The sequence below is a fragment of the Pyrgilauda ruficollis genome, unplaced genomic scaffold (assembly GCF_017590135.1).
Source record: "Pyrgilauda ruficollis isolate IOZ18807 unplaced genomic scaffold, ASM1759013v1 scaffold142, whole genome shotgun sequence".
Taxonomy (NCBI): domain Eukaryota; kingdom Metazoa; phylum Chordata; class Aves; order Passeriformes; family Passeridae; genus Pyrgilauda; species Pyrgilauda ruficollis.
In genome coordinates this window covers 854,206-873,935 of record NW_024512766.1, presented here as the reverse complement: position 1 = coordinate 873,935, position 19,730 = coordinate 854,206, and the positions used below count along the sequence as shown (strand labels likewise).

Below are 19,730 nucleotides of genomic sequence, written 5' to 3'. Positions count from 1 at the left end.
TTAACTGCAAGGTAAATTGAAAGCTCCTGGAATGCTGGCTCCATGGAGATAAGAGGCTGACATCACTTTTCACAGCTAGTTCAGAAGAAGGGAATTGAAACAAGTTCTTCTCTTCTACTCCCTGAGTTTCCCTCAGGGACCGAGGTGTTAAAACAGCAGAAGAAGAATATGGTGGAGGTGGAAGGAGTTCACTATCTCTTTCAGAGATTTGTGTCAACTCTCCAAGCATGAAGGACTGGCACTGAGCAGTCAAATCTGCACTTTGAATCTGGCAAGATTGGGGTTTTTTTGCAGATATTCACTGGCATTGTTAGGAACTAATCCTCCTAAATGATTTTGTAGTTTTTTTTTCCCTTTATGGTATTTCAGAGGGATATGAGGATATGTAGAATAGCAATTACAGCTCTTCATGGTTTATATTTAGTCATATATTGGTGATTCAGAAACAAGCATATGTAAAAAGGCCCAGATGAATCCTCTTGGAAATTTCTTTCTGTCCTATAGCACATTTAGGTGCTGGAGACTTACAAGGAATGCATGAGTCTTACAAAAACCGTATGTTTTTGGAGAGAGAGTCATGCCATGTCTTCGTGCCCACCATGATGCATGAAGAATTTTTTTTTTTTGATGGCTGAAATGTTTTAACAGCCCTGCTGATACAGAGACTTAGTTTCAGGCAAATGGAGCCAAATTCTCAGCTGGTGTTCATACATCAGCACATTTTTCTTCTGATGCCAACTAGGCAGCATGGTACAGGGTGCCTTAGGAGCCTTTTTTATCATTTAGGAGGCTTTGGGGTCTATTTACTGTATTACTGGGAAGCAATACCTGTTTATCTTGAAAATTCAATGTTTTGAAGTGTAACTAAAATCCCCATTTGAATGTTTTTTTGAATTCTGACTCTCAGATGTGCCACAGCACCATGAGAGTCTGTGGACAGAGTGATGCTCACAGGCACATTCTGGGTCAGGATCTGGGATGGATCTAACATTTCATTTTTCCCATACCTCAATTCCTCTGACTCTGGAAGTGTAATAACATTTTTCTCTTCTCAGCCTGCAGTTGGGTAAAAATCAGTGGTAAAGTTCTAGGTACACTCATTTGTCTTCAGATGCCAAATGCAAATGGCCATATTTTTTTTTCCTACAGGGAACCACAAGCAGATGGTGCAAGACAGGCCTGGTAAATTAGAGTCACAGAATTACAGAGTGGCTTGGATTGGAAGGGACCTTAAAGATGATCTCATTGCAGTGCCCCTGCCATGGGCAGGGACACCTTCCACTAGACCAGTATGTTCAGAGCCCCATCCCGCCTGGCCTTGGAAATTTCCAGGGATGGGGATTGAACGTAGATGTGCAGCTGGGGCAGCTGCTTACTCTGAGATCTTCAAGGAGCTTCTCTGATCTGTTCCTGATTTCACATGGTTGTAAATTCTGTAAAGGGTGTTGTTGTTTTCACAGCTGGAAACAGGATAAATGGGATGTTGACCCTCTTTGCATGTTTCAGTAATGTTGCTGCCATTGATAATTTTATTTTAGGAAGAAATTATTCCCTGTGAGGGTGGTGAGGCCTTGGCACAAGGTTGCTCAGAGCAGCTGTGGCTGCCCCATCCCTGGTAGTGCCCAAGGCCAGGTTAGATGGGGGTCTGAGTAACCTGGAATAGTGGAAGGTGTCCCTGCCCATGGCAGGGTTTGGAATCAAATGATCTTTAGGATCCCTCCCAATGCAGGCCATTTTGTGATTCTCTGACTATTTCCCTGTGCCCCTACATCCCTTTCCATGCTTTTGGTCAATAATTGGAAACCTCACTACTGTGTCTTCAGGTAATTATAGTGGGAGTATAAATACTTAACTAAGCAGCCAGGCACTCAGGAGATACCATAAATTCACACTTCCGGAACTTTGATAGAAGGTGGCATTTAAAAAAATGCCTAAACACACCACAGCCATTGTGAATTTTTTTTTTAGTGACTTTAGTGAAACAGAATTGAACAATAGCAAGTGCATTTGAAAATCCTGCCTCTTGCTCCAAGCAGCAGGTCAGGAGTAATCCTGTCCCTCTGCCCAGCCCTGTGAGGCACATCTGGAGAGCTGTGTCCACCTCTGGGCTCCTCAGGACAGCAGGGACATGGAGCTCCTGGAGCAGGGCCAGCGGAGGCTGCAGAGATGATTTAGGGCCTGGAGCATCTCTGGCAGGGAAAGGCTGAGGGAGCTGGGGCGTTCCAGCCTCCAGAGGAGCCCCAGCTGAGAGGGGCCCTCAGCCCTGGGTGTCCCTGTGTGCAGGGAGGGCTCCGAGCAGGGCCCAGGCTCTGCTCCGGGGGCCCAGCGATGGCACCAGAGGAACGGGCAGGGACTGATCCCAGGAGGCTCCACCTGGACAGGAGGCAGAACTTCTTCCCTGGGCAGACTGAGTCTCCTACAAAGGGGACATGAACTTGCTGCTTGTATTCCTGTTGCTGGCTTTGATCATAGGGGAACCCTGGAGACCCTTGGGATGAGGTGAGAGATAAGGAGTGGAGATAACTGTGGCCACTGCCACAATCATGGCAGGAATTTCCTTGCCCCTAAGCCCCTTTCTCGCATTTCTCAGCTGCAGCTGCCATCCTGTCCTCTGAGGGCTGGACTGGCAGCAGGACCATGGCTATTTTGCTGTCCCCAGCAGGCTGTTGTCCTTAGCAATGCTGTCTTTGCCTCTGCTGCAGAGGGATATTCCAGACCTTGTGGCTGAGTATATAAAGTTGGGGAAGAAGAAGGAAGAGAAATGTATGTTCAGAATTTGTTTTGGTGGTATTTTGTGTGTTGGTTTCCTTGGGATATTTCTAAAAGGCATTTAAAATAGCAGTGAAGAGAAGAGAGATGAGGATTTAATGAGGGCTAGCAGTGAGGTTAAAGCTGATAAGGAAGGTTGGATTCAAGTTGGTTGCTTCATCTTCTCAGCCACTTTAAGCTGAAAACATTGACCTTTGTGGTCCTTTCCAAAAATTGTAATAAGGGCAAGTGTATCTTGTTGATTTTTAATTTAAAGTCATTAACTCTGCAATTGTCCCAGAATATTGCTCTTGAAGGGATACTTTGTGAGCCAAGGGAAAAATCTAAGCCCTGTGTTATAGTCTCCTCCAGCACTGACAAACAGACTTTGAAATCATAAATTTCAAAGCATAAATTCTAATGTCTGTTGTTTGGCTGCATCTTTGATCCGTAAATGGGAAAGGACTGGGAAAATGTGTGAGTGCTGTACTAATTGAACAGGAGCTCATGTGCCAGGTGTGTCCGTGCTTGTGAAGGTGTGGTAGACGTCAGTGCTGGAAAGCTGTAGGCTCCCCATACTGCAAGGTTTTTGCAGTGATCTGAAGTAAAATGCAAATGGTGGTGTGGTAAATAGCAAGATTGCAAAGTGAATTTGGTTTTGTACAGTACTTTGAAGTGTGTTGGAAGCAGTAGCTGGTCATAGAATCAGAGAGTAATCGAGGTTGGGAAAGACCCTCAAGATCACCAAGTCCAGCTGTCTGATCCCCACTTTGTCCCCAGACCATGGCACTGAGTGTCACGTCCACTCGTTCCCTGGACACCTCCAGGGATGGAGACTCTACTCCCCCGCTGGACAGCCCCTTCCAATGCCTGACCACCCCTTCCATGAAGAAATTTACTGTGTCCAACCTCAACCTCCCCTGGCACAGCTTGAGGCCATTTCTTCTCATCTTGTCGCTTGTTCCCTGAGAGCAAGCGTAAAGCCTGATCCTCCCCGGCTGTCCCCTCCTGCCAGGGAGTTGTGCAGAGCCAGAAGGTCGTCCCCACCCCGAACCTCCTTTTCTCCAGGCTGAGCCCCTCCAGCTCCTTCAGGTGCTCCTCACAGGACTGGCTCTCCAGACCCTTCCTTGCTATTAATTAATCTCAGGGTTTACTGAATACAGTTTCTCAGCAGCAAAAAAACCTAGTTTGTCTGGAGGGTTGGTGTGTAGCTTCCAATGGAGCCTTTTCTGGGGGGAAGATCACTGATGTTTATTCCAGCAAAATGCCCACAGAAAGAGAGGTGATCTTTCTGGGCAAAGGCATAAGAGATTCTGTGGAATTCTACTGAATTCTGAAAAGCCTGAAAATTCAAAGGAAATTTGAATTGCAGTGGGAAAAAGTCTGACTTTGGGAAAAATACTGACTGTTGCTGTCAGGAAGCGTCCCTGAGAGCCCGGGAGGAGTTTGTGGAGTGTCGCAGTGCCATCCTGTGGGCCAGGGAGGTATGGGACAAGGAACACCTGCACGGGTGCCCAGTCGGTGCTCCCTCACTCCCCACCAGCAGGATACGGGAGAGAATGGCAAGGGTAAAACTTGGAAAACCCCTGGGCTGGGATAACGGCAGTTTTATAGGGAAAGGAAGAGCAGTGCACGCAAGCAAAGCAAGGAATTAATTTCCTGCTTGCCATGGGCAGGCAGGTGCTCGGCCATCCCCAGGAGAGCAGGGCCCCATCACACATAAGGGTGACATGGGAAGACAAATGCCATCACCCTGAAACATCCATTCCTTTCCATCTTCTTCCCCCATGTTATACACTGATGATGATGATGCCATAAGGTCTGGAATGTCACTTGGGGTCACCTGTCCCAGCTGTGTCTCCTGCCACACACCCCCAGCCCCCTTGCCAGCGTGGCAGTAGGAAAACCAGTTGGATCTGCACAACCAAAACTATCCCTGTATTATCAACCCCAGTACAAACCCAAAACATAGCCCCTGGGAAGGAAATTAACTGTACCCCAGCCAAAACCAGCTCAGCCATGAAGGCTCCGCTCGTATGAGCAGCACTGTCTGCCTCAGCATTTATTAATCCATTTCCTTTTATGTAGAGAAATTCAAGATTTTCTGTGTTTTTTGTCTCCAAAGTTAGCTTTGAAGGAGATGCTTTGGTGGCAGCTGAGGGCAAGCACTTAGGCTTGGGTCAGATTTAGGGAATGGATGTGGGACTTGCCACATGGTGCATTTTCTGGAACAAGTCAGTGTAGTCTTTGTACAATGTCACTAAACCAAACAATGTCCTTTTAATGTCAGAATTAAACACAACATGTTCTGGAAAGTCAGGATTCCTCAAGGGAGTCCCAGATGGTTCCCAGGAAAAGAAATGTGAGCTGCATAAGGCCAGCACTGTGTGGGGTTAAACTGGGGGTTTAATTTGAGGAAGGATGGTGCAGTGTTTGGAATTTCCTTGAATATTTTGATTTGCTCAGTCAAGTTAAATAACCAATCTCACATGAGGCTGTGCTGGATCTTTCCACTTAGTTATGGCAGCTGATTTGATGTGTCCTTTGCAACAGAGAAACACTGGAAAGAGTTCATCCTCTCGTTAGGAACAGAGCTGCTTACTTCACAATCCTGCTGCTCTTTTCTGCTTCTCTGCTTTGAGATGGGCACTATAAATACATTAGATCTGGTCTGTTTAATCACCTCTCCCTTATCTCTACACAGTGGGATAGCCTGGCTGCCACAGGGGTCTGTCCTAATGAAAGTGAGTAAAATTTTCTTTACTGGACTTACATCCACTTGAAGTAACTTTCCCCACATTTTTGCCGTACCCAGGGACATTCAAAGCCTGAAATTATTCTCGGTTAACTCACTAAAAGTTGCTTCTGACTGTAGATCTTCTTACTTGCTGAATGTACAGTCTGAATGGGATTGCATCTCTCACCACTGAGGGGGATTCCAAGACCTTGCATGGTAGCAGGAGGCAGCAGTTTGGTTTTAAACATGAGTGTTATTCCATGTTTTCAATTCATAAATGTAGAAGGTGTCTGAAATGGGGTTGAAAAGTTGCCCAGGTGAGTTTAGGTCCCATTCCAGAGCATAGTCCAATTTTTCACATCTCTGGTCTCAGAAAACTTCACTGAATTAAGTTATTTATTATGAATTGAGGCATCAGTATCAGGCTCTCAAAATTTAGGACAATAAAGGATAGAGAAATAGGTGCCCAAAGTTAACGCCCTGCAACCCTCTACACATAAATGAGGTCCACCTTGTAAAAAACAACAGCAGTTTAGCAGGTTTTTTTTTGTGTACAATACCTGCATTCTGCTTGCTGGAACTCAGCCCCTTTAGACTTCAAGCTGAGCATCTAATGTCATTCACCACATGGGAAATTCTTGGTTTAGTTTTGTACTTTAAATAGTATTTAAACGTAACAAAGCAATAACTGAGTAATGAGTAAGTCATAGGCAAGGAGTACTTTGGTATTTTGTTTCTCTTATGCTTCACATTTGCCTTCATGTCCATTCCTTTTGGGTGCTTTGTTACTTTCGTATTTATAGAGTTACAGAGAAAGAAAAATCTTCTGTGGTCCACCTACCACTCTTCTGGCCCAGTCAAAACCTTTCCTGTTGCTTTCTCTGTCTGAGTGAAAGTAATCATTATTTGGATGGTGTTTTCCAACACTGTCATAAATTTGGATATAGGATGATTTCATGCCAGTCTCTGCTGTGCTGTGCTAGCTAAACCCTGGCTTAGTGGACAGATTTAGAATGTGAGGTTTGCCGGCCATAACTGGTTGGTTTTTTCCCAATATTTGCAGTATTGAACAATTGTTTGTTCTGCTGTAACTGAATAAAACAGGTCAGTTATCCTTTCTAAGCTGTTTGCAGAGATCTGCTTAAGGCTGCAGTGTTTCATCCCTGCAGATGCTTTGTTTCTAGAACATCCAATGAAAGGTTGGCCAGAAAAATTTAGACTCTGGCTTTTAGATTTACAGGTAATTCAAGAATATTTTTCATACTAAACTCAAAAACCTGTTTATAAAATTCATTACCTTTTTATTTACTGGGACAATGATTCTTTTGCACAACCCTTGCTTTGAACAGGGAGGTAACATTACACTCATTAAACATGCAGCACTACCAGTTCAAGAGGAGTCAGGTTTGCTGCCAGAGGGTTTTCCTAAATGAATTTGCAAACCATAAAGGAGGAGGAATCATCTCCCTGCAAGAGTAAGAGAGTATATTTTACAATTTCTGAGCATTTTTTTATTTTTAATATGCACAATGAATAAAAGGAGATCCTAGGCATCAAATATTGACTATTTAGAGACTCATCCTCTCCTCTTTCCCAGTGGAACATCTCTACTACCTTTGGGGAAGATCCATGTCCTTCATGTAAGTGTGAAACTAGAACAAGAATCAGACCAAACCACCACTGTGATTGTTCACAGTGCTGGGAAGTCCAGGCATTTGTCAGAGATTCAATTTACACAGCTCCTGCAGACATATCTTTCTGCCTCTGGATTGTCTGATTTGGTCTCTGCTTTACCAAACTCCAAACAATCACTTGGATTCAATTATTGCTGCTCTGAATCTCTTGAAAACTGTGAGCTAGCCTCAGCATCTCAATTTTTTCATCTTCTGTAATCCCTGGAGTGAAAACTCTCTTCTCCAACATATAAATTCACAGGGAAAAAACTGACGTGAAAGAAAACTTGCTGAGGGAATTTTGCTTTGAAGATCAGCACATATTTAGCCTGGAAAGCAGAGATTGCTCACAACTATGGTGAACTCAAAGCAAGCAAGTTGTGCATTTTGTTGGTAGACCTGGTTTTTCTTTGTCTTAGAAAACTTTTTGAAGACCAGATGTTAATGTCTTGGTGTATATTTATGTTTACATAAGGATGCATATTTATATATTTTTTGTGCTGTTGACATTTTCTCCTTTCAGACCTAGGCAGAACTCCTTACGAATCTTGTTCACTTTGTAGGTTTCTCCCATCTCTGATGTTTCTCCCACTTCTTTCTCCTCCTTTGGGCTTTGGCAATGTGACAAACAACCTTCTGGCCCAGAGCTTTCTCACTGCCACACTTTTTACAGCCTGTTCTTTTTCTTTTTCTGGCTACTTGAGTCATTGCCAAGCAGTAGCAAGAGCTGTGGGAGCTTGAGACTGGAAAGTGTATGGTTTTCATCGTGGAATAAGCTGCTTTCAAACCCCTGCACTGAGTGGGAATGGGAATTGTGGTGGAAAATGGTGTGTAAAAACATAAATGGTACAAACTCTTTGCAGTGCAAGGCTTGAGCTGCTCAGCATTTTGTCAGGCACAAGCTGAACTTCTTTAAGCTCATTAATAGTCCTGCTCACACAATTAAGTCTGGACCTCAGAGTTTTGTTTACCACTCTGGAGTCCTAAAATGGTGAATTTAAGATCATATCCTATCCATGAAGCTGTGGTGGGTTAACCCTGGCTGGATGCCAGGTGCCCCCCAAAGCCACTCTGTCACTCTCCATCCTCAGCTCTACAGGGGAGAGAAAATATCATCACAGACTCCCCACACTCTTCCTATGATCCAGAGGGGGGTCCCTCCCATGGAAGCAAATCCTCCAGGAACTTTCCCATGGGCTGCAGTTCTTCATGATCTGCTTCAGTGTGGATCACTTCCACAGGGTGCAGTCCTTCATTTATTCCAGTCATTTTTTTTCTTTCTCCTTCTTTTGTTGTGGAAGACTGCTGATACTTTTAATAATTTGTTAATAGCCCTTTAGGTTTTATGAGTCACCAGCACAGATGCAGCTGAAATGGACTGCAGAAAAGTGTGACAATGGAGAAGTCCCTAAAGGAAGAAAAGTTCTTGCAGACCCAACTTTTTTTGTTCTGCTGTCTCATAAATTGTTTCAGATCTAATTAAAAAAAAAATTAAATTCCCTTATTTGCTTTGATAGACTTTTCGGCCTTGCACAAAGGGAGGGGCTAGCAGCCAAATTGTCATTACACATCTATCTTAAAAGGACCTAAAATTAGATGCCATGAAAATGGCTCTGGGAATTCCCAAAGTCCCCGTTAGAGTAAGAATCAGATCTTGTGCCTCTGTCCTTGAAGAGCACAGCACTGCAATGCATCCTAACAAATTTTGCAGCCTTCTATTAAATATATTTTGTCTCATGTAAGAAGACGGGTGTGTAATTCCCAGGAGCTGCAAGGAAAAATTGGCTCTAAAGCCAATCCCAGTAGGCATCAAGGTAAGCAAAGAAATGTAGGACTTTCCATTTTAGCCAGGTGCAGTTGACAACAGATTTCAAATTCACCCCCTTCAAACATTCTCATGAAGAAATGAACCTTTAGGTTGTTGTGGCTTTACTGTGATCCCTGTAAAATAACGCCTTTTTCTTGTGCATTTTTTTTAACACAACACCTTTTTTATTTTTCCTTGCTAGGCTGGATTCTGTATGCTGCAAGGCTGTCATGTCAGGACGTTGCAAAAGATGTTGTTGCATCTTCTTCCTGTAAAGTTGGTGGAGTTTCTCTCTATGTAGGGGGTACAATCTTTATGGCCAGGAAACTGTTTTCCTTGCTCTGTGGTTTTCTTGCTGCTGCTGCTTTTAAAGGGGTCAACACAGTTCCAGGAAACTGAAACTAAATGTGAGCAGGGACTGGAGGAAGGAAGCAGGGAGAATCCCCTACAAGATTCCAGTGTGTCTTATTTCTGGGAAAACTAAATAAAGCAGGATTCAACTGCCAGTGGCTAAATAGCAGCTGTTCCTCAAAACACCCAGACATGCACCGAGTCCTGTGGGAAGCTGGAGATTGACACAGGACACCTCCAGAAGAGTCTGCTGTTGAAAATTCCTTTAAACCTTTTTTTCAAGTGGAGCATCCAGATCTGGCAAATGCATGAGGTCAGCCCTTAAAAGAGCAAAGAACTCTCTCTAAGAAAACCAAATGAGTGGCCAAAGTCTGTCCATTTGTCTGCCTGTCTTTTTGGCCTTGGATTACTGTGCTTTTCAAAGCTGTGCTTTCACAACTTGGATAAAAAGGTAGATGTTTCATATAGCTCTACAAGCAGTAATCATCCTGTTCATGCAAAATATCTGCTGCCTGAGGGATGGGCCCAAACCAGACGTGTTTCTCAGTTACCTACAAAGCACCTGGCTTTAGCATCTATAGTCACTTTTTGTGAACATGTGAGTCCATTGCCTGCTCTAATGGAGTTAGTGACTTATTTTCAGTGGTTGTAGAGAGTTTCACTGAAATAGCACTGTTTGTAGTCCATTGTGTGACTTAGGAGACACAATAGCCAGACAATTCTGCAATTGTAATATAACTGTATGTGGTGTTCCCAGAAAATGCTCTGAAGTCTTCTCCCATTGCACCATGGTGATAAAAACCTCTGCTGCTTTTTAAGCTCCATGAGTCCATGCTGTGGCATGCTGAAAGTGATAGAAAAACCAATTAGCTCTGAAAAGTGAAGGGCAGAGAGGGGTGCTCGGGCCTGGAATTCCCTCCCTTTGGCAGCAGCAAAGGTCAGCCATGCAGCCAAATTTCCATGACCATGTGTGGATCCAGCTTGTTTGCGTTGCCAGCTCCCTGCACAGGGAAGTGGGAGGGGATAGGAAGAATTGATTCCGGAAGGGGAAAGCCTGAGGGGAAGAGTGGAGTTAAATGTGACAGCTGGGATTTCCAGAAGATAGTTTGATGGAAATCTGGGCATCCAGCTTCCCTAGAACTCTTTATCAGTAACACCCTCTGTATCTCTCTGAGTGACTTTTAGCCTGTCTGGCACTTTTCAGCATCAGTGTGTGAAGGAAAAGAGGTGGGAGGCAGCTCTCTCTGATTTGGCAGCTCTGGGACTTCAATGCATCTTTGTGCTGCTGGCTGAGGGTCTGGATCTCTGAGGAGCTTCCAGACTACCTGTGGCTCCCACAGGCTTGTAGGACTGGGCTTAGAGAAACCCTGAGCTGCCAGATGAAGGCTGCTCCTGGTGCAGCTCTTCTGACTAGTCCTGGGTGTGGATGTCAGCCTGCAGTCCTTGGGAGGCAAAATGCTCTTCACAGTCCCAAGGGACTTGCTCTATCTCTCAGTGCAGGCCAGGTGTGGGAATCCTCCAAGTCCCTTTATCCTGATCTGTGTGTCAAGGCCATGTGACTGACCATGAGTGACCAGAGCTGCCATGAACCCTTCTTGCAAGGGCAGTTGTCTTCAGAGTCAGCATAGGTGCAGGCTACCTTTGGAAAAGTGTGAATATACTGGGGAAATCCATGGGGCAGAAACCTTGGGCCATACTGTGTGCACCACACCATCAGCAGGCATGATATTGACAGGGGTGCTTTGCTTTTGGTGTGAAACCTTGCTCTGATGCATCATTCTGAGGAAAACAGCTGGAATTAGCAGGCCAGGTCATGTGGTGAGATAAGTAATTCCAGCTCCCTTACTGGACCTGATTTATACAGGTCAGGTCCAATATTGCTGAGAAATTGTTGGTGGTGGGTTCTTTTTTGTTTGTTTCACTGAAAACTCGAACCCTTTCAAAAATAAAGAGCAAATGAGGTATAGGGAATTTTTAGCTGGAGTATGTGCTTCAGGGTGTTTGCTGCATTCAGGCTTTGAGAACACAAATTCTCTGCAGACAATCCCACACACAGTGGGAAACGAGGTTATTGGGCTTGGAAGTGCACCAGGGAGATGGGACTCAAGTGAGCTTTGAACAGCAATCATCGTATTAGTGGTGGTGCCATAATATGTGCTTGACTCAAATCCAGCAATGCACAGGTGAGAACCTGATGAAACCTTGTAATGCGATATTTGTGGTTGTTCCTGCTGGTGTGATCCACTGTTGAATAGGCTAGACATGAATAAAATCAGTATTTTTTAAAGTGTTGTGTGGGGTTTTTTATGTCAAAAAGGCTGGTTGCCCTCTTGGACTTTACTGTGTTCATATTAAATGTTTGATGTGGAGTTAATAGGGGTGTGCAGCTTTTTTAGGACAGTCCATGTCCCCTTGCAGAATTTCACCTTCCTCAGAGGTGGGTGCTGCAGTGCTGCACTGAACTCCTGCTGCACGGAAAGATGTGAAGATAATTTGCCAAGTCCCCCTGCTGGTCCTGCAGGGGTGGTCCTTCCATGCTGTGACAGCTCTGCCTGCCATCAGGTTGGAGTGATCTCCTGGCTGGAGATCAGTGTAGTGCTGGTGAGGGACGTGTCTGACTCCATTCCAGCCCTTGCTCAAGGAAAGATGAAGTTGGTGAAGATGCTTTTGCATCTCCCGCATTCTGTGTCTGGTTGGATACCAAGACTAAACAGAGCCAGCTTGGGCACTCTGCAGTGTGTTACCACCTTCCACGAGATCTGTCCTGCTCCATAATGGGCACTGTTTGTGGGAATGCTCAGTGGCAATCTCCAAATTATTCTTCACTCAGCTTTTGCTTGCTTCTGGACTCAGGAGCCACAAAGGTAAGCCCACGTACGTGGTATTTATCCATGTGTCTGCCTCACAGTCATGCTGGAAGAGAGCAAGGAGACAACAGTCAAGGAAAAAACCTTGTTTTCCCATTGCATGAAGGAGTCTGTGTCTTGCTGAAGGGCAATGGTTCCCACACAGTTTTGTTTTCTTTTTTCTTCTCCCTCACCACTGTGGCAGCATTGTTACTGGTGAGTACATGTGCTTGTCTGCTCCCTGTCCCTCACCCAAAGCCCTCACTGCTTTGGACACATTTGCACATTTGAGTTAATTCACGTATTTTGCTTGTTTTACAAAGTCTTTTGTTCTCTCAGCTGCCACATTTCAAACTACACTTGCTTACTTCATCTCTTTCCCTTCTTCATCCAGCCCAGATGATTCTTCTCTCCCCTCTGGAGGGAAGTTGCTGTCCCAAACCCCACTGCACTAAAGTGAGTGGCACAAATGCTGCTGAGGAGCTGTGTTTTGGATCCCATCATTACAGACCCCATCACTGCCAGCCTGCACCAGCAGTGCTCCAAACCTGCAGTGACATGTGTAGAATTGAGATTGCTCTCAACTACAGGTAGATGTATAATGTCCAGGCAATATCACATAAATCATCTTTTCATGCCAAAAAATGAATCAGATTTGGGTTACAATGATGCAAACCCCTTTATCTCCCTATCACCACCACTTCTCCCCCTTTTGTATTTATTAAGTAAAACTTAAAATGCTTCTATTAATTTTTTTTCCTATGAAAATGTCTTTTTTATCTAGCAGGTAGCAAAGATCTGAAGGGAGGAGTGGTCATCTCACCTGCCTCAGGCTGCTGCAGGGGTCACTCATCAGAACTGTGAATGGGTGATGGAGATGAAAGCATTTCTGGTCAGGCTGCAAGCACAGCCCTGACCTCCACTCTTGTAAATACTAATTTCATAGCTTCCTTCTGAAATCTGGGATTTAGGGAGCCCCATCAAAAGGTGAGGCCACTCCAGGGCTGTGTCTGTGAGCCCCAGGAATCTGTCGTCCTACATTTTTTCAGTCCCTTGCATGGTGTTAAATTTTGTGACACCCTCTTCAGTTTGACTTACTGCAGATAAGAAAAAGAGGGTTTTTTAAACCATTTCGGCTTAGGGTAAGTTTGGGAGAAGGTTTTTAGAGGGTTAATTATGAAGGCATAAACTGTGCAAGGCTGACCAGTTCAGCTGCATCTGCCATAAGGGCCCACAGAGCATTAAACTGCATTCGTGTCAATACAGGTATAAAGGAAATGTCAGGAAGGAGCAGCAAGGAGGAGTATAAATTTATTAATTTTAAGTTCAGCATTTGTATTTGCTGTCATAATTGGTCTGTTAAAATTATTTTCCTAGAAGTGAATTAGTGATCCCAGTAGATAATACAATTTGGGGAGTCATTGAATTAGAAGAAATGAAATCAAAGACAGAGTAGCATCTCTTCTGTTGAATAACTGTGGCAGAAACTGTGTTGCAGACAGATTGAATGCTGACAGTTTATCAGAACTGAGTGATATTCACTCATGACTTTCAAGGGAAATTGTGGGATTACGTACAGCCCTTCATTCACTTAATCCTCCATTGTTGCCTGCAGTCTGCAGAATAACAAAGGTGGTGGTGACTTTCTTTAAAACATTTTCCTTAGGTATTGCAGTCTGGTAAATTTAACTTCTGTAGGAGGACAATTAATTATATAACAAGGAATTGAATCAATGAATGCCTGATAAATACAAAAAATGTCCTTCATAAAAGTCACCATAATTTCTGTTATGGAAGGTTTTGCTTTAGGACACTGATTTCTTTGGAGAGATAAACAAGCACAGTGGTAATGGTGAGTATCCTTGTTTAGGTCAGAAGGTTTTAGAGTGAAATGTCCAGTCATGGGATCAAAAGAGAAGATCCTGGAATGGTTAAAAATGGGAAACAGTGAGCTTCTAGGTTTAGGTGGTCTTCTTGTTGCCATTCCTCAGACTTTAATATTAATGCAGAAGTTTGGCAGAAACAGGAAACTTATGTCTAGATCAAAGTCAGTTCAACTTCTACAGTTTAATGGTATTAACTGGTGTTATATAGCTTTGACCCTTTGGAGAGATCTAGATCTGACTTTTCCCAAGCTCTGATGGAGTAAAATAACTGTTTCCCAGTCTTTTATTTGCAGATACTCTAAATATTGTTGCTGGGGATGAGAATAGCGGTACAGTAAATACCAGCTTGCTGACAACCCATTATTTTTTCTTTGTGACCTTTACGGGCTCCTTAAAACTTGTCCACAGACCCTTAAAGAGTCTTGAACTATAACTCAATGGACATCGGCTGCACTGTGTAGAGTTCATCCCTAATTTTCAAATTTATTGCAGGCAGCAGACATCCACTCCTGGAAAAGGAGCAAGTAGTCACAAAGAGTGAGAGTCTGAAGCTCATGAATAAGGAAGAGGTCATGTTCTCAGCAGAGAAATGTGACAACCCTGTGTCTGTTTCTCTTTGTGAGCTGGTCAAATCTGTGTGAAGTGTTGAGGTTCTCGGTGAAACCATCAGGTCTGCACAGCACTCTCTCTTTCCAAAGGGGGAAATTATATTCCATACCCCAGACAAATCCAAGCCAGTGTGGCTGCTGTCTTTGCCTTTGAGTGGAGCAGACAAACTGTCTGAGTATCGATTTTGTGCACATTAACAGCTCCCTGTAGCCCAGGCCATTTGCTGAGTAGCAATTTGCATACTCATAGAGGAATCATTTCCTTGTTTATTACTGGAAAAAATCACCCTTTCCAGTAGGTTTTGATACTGTGTTTCAGGAAGTCACTTCCCATCCTAAACTTGTTATATAGCGATGTGTAGCTATAGCTCCTTCCAAATCAACCAGCTGCTGTTTGCCTCCTGCAGTTGCTCACTTTGTGACTTCTGATTGCTCTGCACACCCCACACAGGCCTGCCATTCCTTTAAATGTCCACATAGGAATCAAACCTGGGCATCACAGAAAGAGGGAAGAAAGCTCCCAGGGCTTTTCATCCGCCCACATTCCTGACCAAGCTGCAGTTCCAGACTGGAGGCAGCCCCAGGTGTCAGAGGTACAAATACACTGTGCTGTAAAGGGCTGAGTCTCAGTGATGCCTTTGTCCTGTGCATTCTCAGAAGTGGCCATTCCAGCATCTACTGATCTGCCCCTCCTCTGAGTATCCGTGAAGCCAGAGGTCTGGAGAAGTTTGCAAGGATAGCTTGCCTTACGTCTGCTGCACAGTATTGTTGTTGGGACATCAAAGGACATCATGGGACTTCCTGGGAAAGTGGCTGCAGTGAGTTGAGCAGCACAGGTGGAGGTGGAGCCCTCCCTAGAGGCTTTGCAGGCAGTGACCTTCATCCATATCACTGATTTCACCTGTGCTTGCAGAAAACATTGGCGTTGTTCTCATGCATGCCTGAGACTTCTGATGATGTTTCAGTAAACCTGACATTCCAAAGTCCCCTCTGCTGTAGTGTCCAAATTTTGGGGTCTGGTCTTTGCTGTGAAGTGGGCTGAGACAGCCCCAAATTCCTTCGTCCTTCCATCCCCCTCTGGGTACCCTGTAGGGAGCAAGTTCCTCCTCTCATCACCTATTGTGTAGTGCTTCCTTTCCCCCTCATGAATAGTCTTTATATTGCATTATATCCTTTGAGCTTTCTCCCTTCTAACTGGCCCCTGCCTGTTCTCAGCTCTGACCTTGCCATGGCGCACCTGTATTCTGTTCCCTTCTCCCTGGCTGGGCTGGGATGAGGACAGCGCTCCAGCAGAGGGCGCGGGATCCATTCAGGAATAAGCTGTTCCAATGCGGTTAACCCTTTTTTTTTTTTTTTTTTTTTTTTTTTCTTTTCTTCTGCAGCGCTGTGTGAATACTTGCCCTACACACTCTGCCTCTAGCACAGAGTCTAGATTTTTCTCTCTTCCTTTGCTGACGGAAGTGTGGGGTGTTTGCCTGCCAAGGTTATTCCATTAGGGTACCTTAGAATCATAGAATCATTGAATAACAGAATAATTCAGGTTGGAAAAGACCTTTAGGATCATCAAGTCCAACCTGTGACCAAACACCACCTTGTCACCCAGCCCAGAGCACTGAGTGCCATGTCCAGTCATTTCTTGAACACCTCCAAGGATGGAGACTCCCTGTCCTCCCTGGGCAGCCCATTCCAGTGCCTGAGCACCCTTTCCATGACAAAATTCCTCCATATGTCAAACCTGACCCTCCCCTGGCACAACTTGAGGCCATTTCCTCTCATCCCATCTCTTGTTCCCGGGAGCAGAGCCTGATTCCTCCTCAGCTGTCCCCTCCTGTCAGGGAGTTGTGCAGAGCCAGAAGGTCCCCCCTGAGCCTCCTTTTCTCCAAGCTGAGCCCCCCCAGCTCCCTCAGCCCCTCCTGGTGCTCCAGCCCCTTCCCCAGCTCCGTTCCCTTCTCTGGACACGCTCCAGCCCCTGAATGTGTTTCCTGTCCTGAGGTTCCCAGAAGTGCCCCAGGATCTGAGGTGTGGCCCCAGCAGTGCCAGCCCAGGGGACAGTCACTGCCCTGGCCCTGCTGCCACACCAGGGCTGGCACAGCCCAGGTGCCATTGGCCTCCTGCCCCCCTGGGCACCCCTGGGCTCCTGTCCAGTGCTGTCCCCAGCACCCCCAGGGCCTTTCCCAGCTTTCCAGCCCCTCTGCCCCAGCCTGGAGCTGCAGGGGGCTGGTGTGACCCAAGGCAGGACCGGGCCCTTGGCCTTGTGGAATCTCAGACCACTGGCCTGGGCCCATGGATCCAGCCTGTCCAGATCCCTCTGCAGAGCCTTCCTGCCCTCCAGCAGATCCACACTCCCACCTAGCTGGGTGCTGTCCATGAACTGACTGGGTGTGGCCTCGATCCCCTTGTCCAGATCATCAATGAAGACATTAAAGGACTGGCCCCAGTGCTGAACCCTGGGGACCCTACTGGTGCTGGTCCCACCTGGATATGGCTCCATTCCCCACCAGCCCAGTTTTATACCCAGTGAAGCAGGGCCCACCCAGGCCATGAGCAGCCGGTGACTCCAGGAGAATGTGAGGGAGACAGTGTCAAAGGCTTTCTAAAGTCCAGGGAAACACATCCACAGCCTTTCCTTCATCCGCTGAGGGGGTCACTGTGTCACAGAAGGAGGTGGGTGGGTCAACCAAGACCTAAATCCGTGCCTGATGGGCCTGATCCTTTGGGTGTTGTGCACAGGCCTTGTGATCATATCCAAGATGGTCTGTTCCATGACCTTCTCTGGCATGAGGCCAGACTGACAGGCCTGTAGTTCCCCAGATCCTCCTTCTGGCCCTTCTTGTGACTGAGTGTCACATTAGCTAACTCGAGTTGTCCAGGACCTCCAAATGGTGGAAGGTGGCTCAGTGAGCACTTCCTCCAGCTCCCTCAGTCCCCTTGGGTGGATCCCTTCTGGCCCTGTAGACTTGGGTGTGTCTCAGTGGTATAGCAGTCACTGACTATTTCCCCTTGCATTATGGAGCCTTATTCTGCTCCTCCTCTCTGTCTTCCACACTACCCAATGTCCAACCTGACCCTCCCCTGGCACAGCTTGAGGCCATTTCCTCTCATCCCGTCCCTTGTTCCCTGGGAGCAGAGCCCAATCCCCCCCAGCTGTCCCCTCCTGTCAGGGAGTTGTGCAGAGCCAGAAGGTCCCCCCTGAGCCTCCTTTTCTCCAGGCTGAGCCCCCCCAGCTCCCTCAGCCCCTCCTGGTGCTCCAGCCCCTTCCCCAGCTCCGTTCCCTTCTCTGGACACGCTCCAGCCCCTGAATGTGTTTCCTGTCCTGAGGTTCCCAGAAGTGCCCCAGGATCTGAGGTGTGGCCCCAGCAGTGCCAGCCCAGGGGACAGTCACTGCCCTGGCCCTGCTGCCACACCAGGGCTGGCACAGCCCAGGTGCCATTGGCCTCCTGCCCCCCTGGGCACCCCTGGGCTCCTGTCCAGTGCTGTCCCCAGCACCCCCAGGGCCTTTCCCAGCTTTCCAGCCCCTCTGCCCCAGCCTGGAGCTGCAGGGGGCTGGTGTGACCCAAGGCAGGACCGGGCCCTTGGCCTTGTGGAATCTCAGACCACTGGCCTGGGCCCATGGATCCAGCCTGTCCAGATCCCTCCAGCAGATCCACATTCCCACCCAGCTGGGTGTAATCTGAGAAATGACCGAGGGTGCACTCAATCCCCTTGTTCAGGTTGTCATTTAAAGAGAACTGGCCCCAACACTGAGCCCTGGGAACACCTCTGGATATACTGTCCACAAAATGGATATAGCTCCATTCAGCACCATTGCCTGGGCCTGGCCATCCAGCCAGTTTTGACACAGTGAAGAGTGGATTTTAACTTGTGGATACTAACTTGCGGATACTAACTTGCATGTTTAGAGGACAGGGAAGGTGCAAGGCTGGGAGAAGTGCCAGCTGCCTTGCACAGCTGCTCTGCCAGTAGGTTGAGATTCCACTGCTCCCTTTTCTAAGTACAATACATGATCATAGCAATCTTTTCTGGCTTTAAAATTGATGGTAGATGTACTCCCCAGATAATGAGTCTCATAAAAAAAAACTGTATGAAATCTGTTGAATTCAATAGCAGAGGTGCTGCTCCAATTTAAAGGTTACAGGATGACACCAAAAAAAAAAAAAAAAAAAAAAAGAGCTAAAGAAAGGTTCTCCTTTTCCACTCAGCCTCTGGAACCTGGGTTATTACAGAGCTGACTTTGCCAACACTAAATCAGATGCTTTTGGATGACTGAAAGCTCTCTGTGGACAAGGAAATAGAGGAATGTTCCCCATGTGTGAAGTGCACAGAACTGCAGAGGGCCAAGAGCTGTTCCGCCATGATTTGTCACCAAGCTTCTCATGGCAGAGCAGTGCCATTTAAAGTTTACTGAAAGGAAACTAAAAAATCCTTTTTTTTTTTTTTTTTCAAACTGGAAGTATTCTATCACATGACATCAAAGAATTTTAAAATTACTGTTAATCTTGGTGGTATGTATTAAAATACAATAAAATAATGACAGTACTGTTATACTGTCAACTCTTTTTCATTATTAGGTATGAATGCCATCTTACAGACAAGTGTGTAGCTTAGAGATTTGGCAGCAGGTGCTTTTCTGCTTCTTTTCGCCAAAGTCTTTGCTCCTCCTATCAGTGAAGGATGGGATGACTCCATGGACCAGGTGTTTAAAAAAGGCTGGATGTGGCACTTGTGGCATGGTTTAGTTGATAAAGTGGTGTTAGGTCATAGGTTGGAGATGATGATCTCCAAGGTCTTTTCTAACTTGGCTGATTCTGTGATTCTCTAAATCTATGACCGAAGCCATGCTGTGACACTGGTGCCACGGTGGAGCTGTCTTTTTTCCCCGGGGCAGTGGCAGCAGCAGCAAATGCCTTTGTTATGGTGTGAGACAAGTCTTTGATCCCATGCTCACATAGCTGTTTGAACACAAACATTCTTATTAAAAGTCTCAAACAAAAGTGTGGCTGAGGCTTCTATAGAGCAAGAGAGCAGAGAGTTTTTGTGTCTTAACACACCTGATGTCAAAAGGCTCTTTTTTTTC

At 45.9% G+C, this 19,730-nt stretch overlaps 1 protein-coding gene across 1 annotated transcript in view; it reads left to right on the top strand.

The window, feature by feature from the left end:
• Window positions 1–19,730, top strand: part of LOC121349668 (potassium voltage-gated channel subfamily A member 6-like) — a 58,138-nt gene that overhangs the window by 14,637 nt on the left and 23,771 nt on the right. The gene's annotated exons all lie outside the window — the stretch shown is intronic.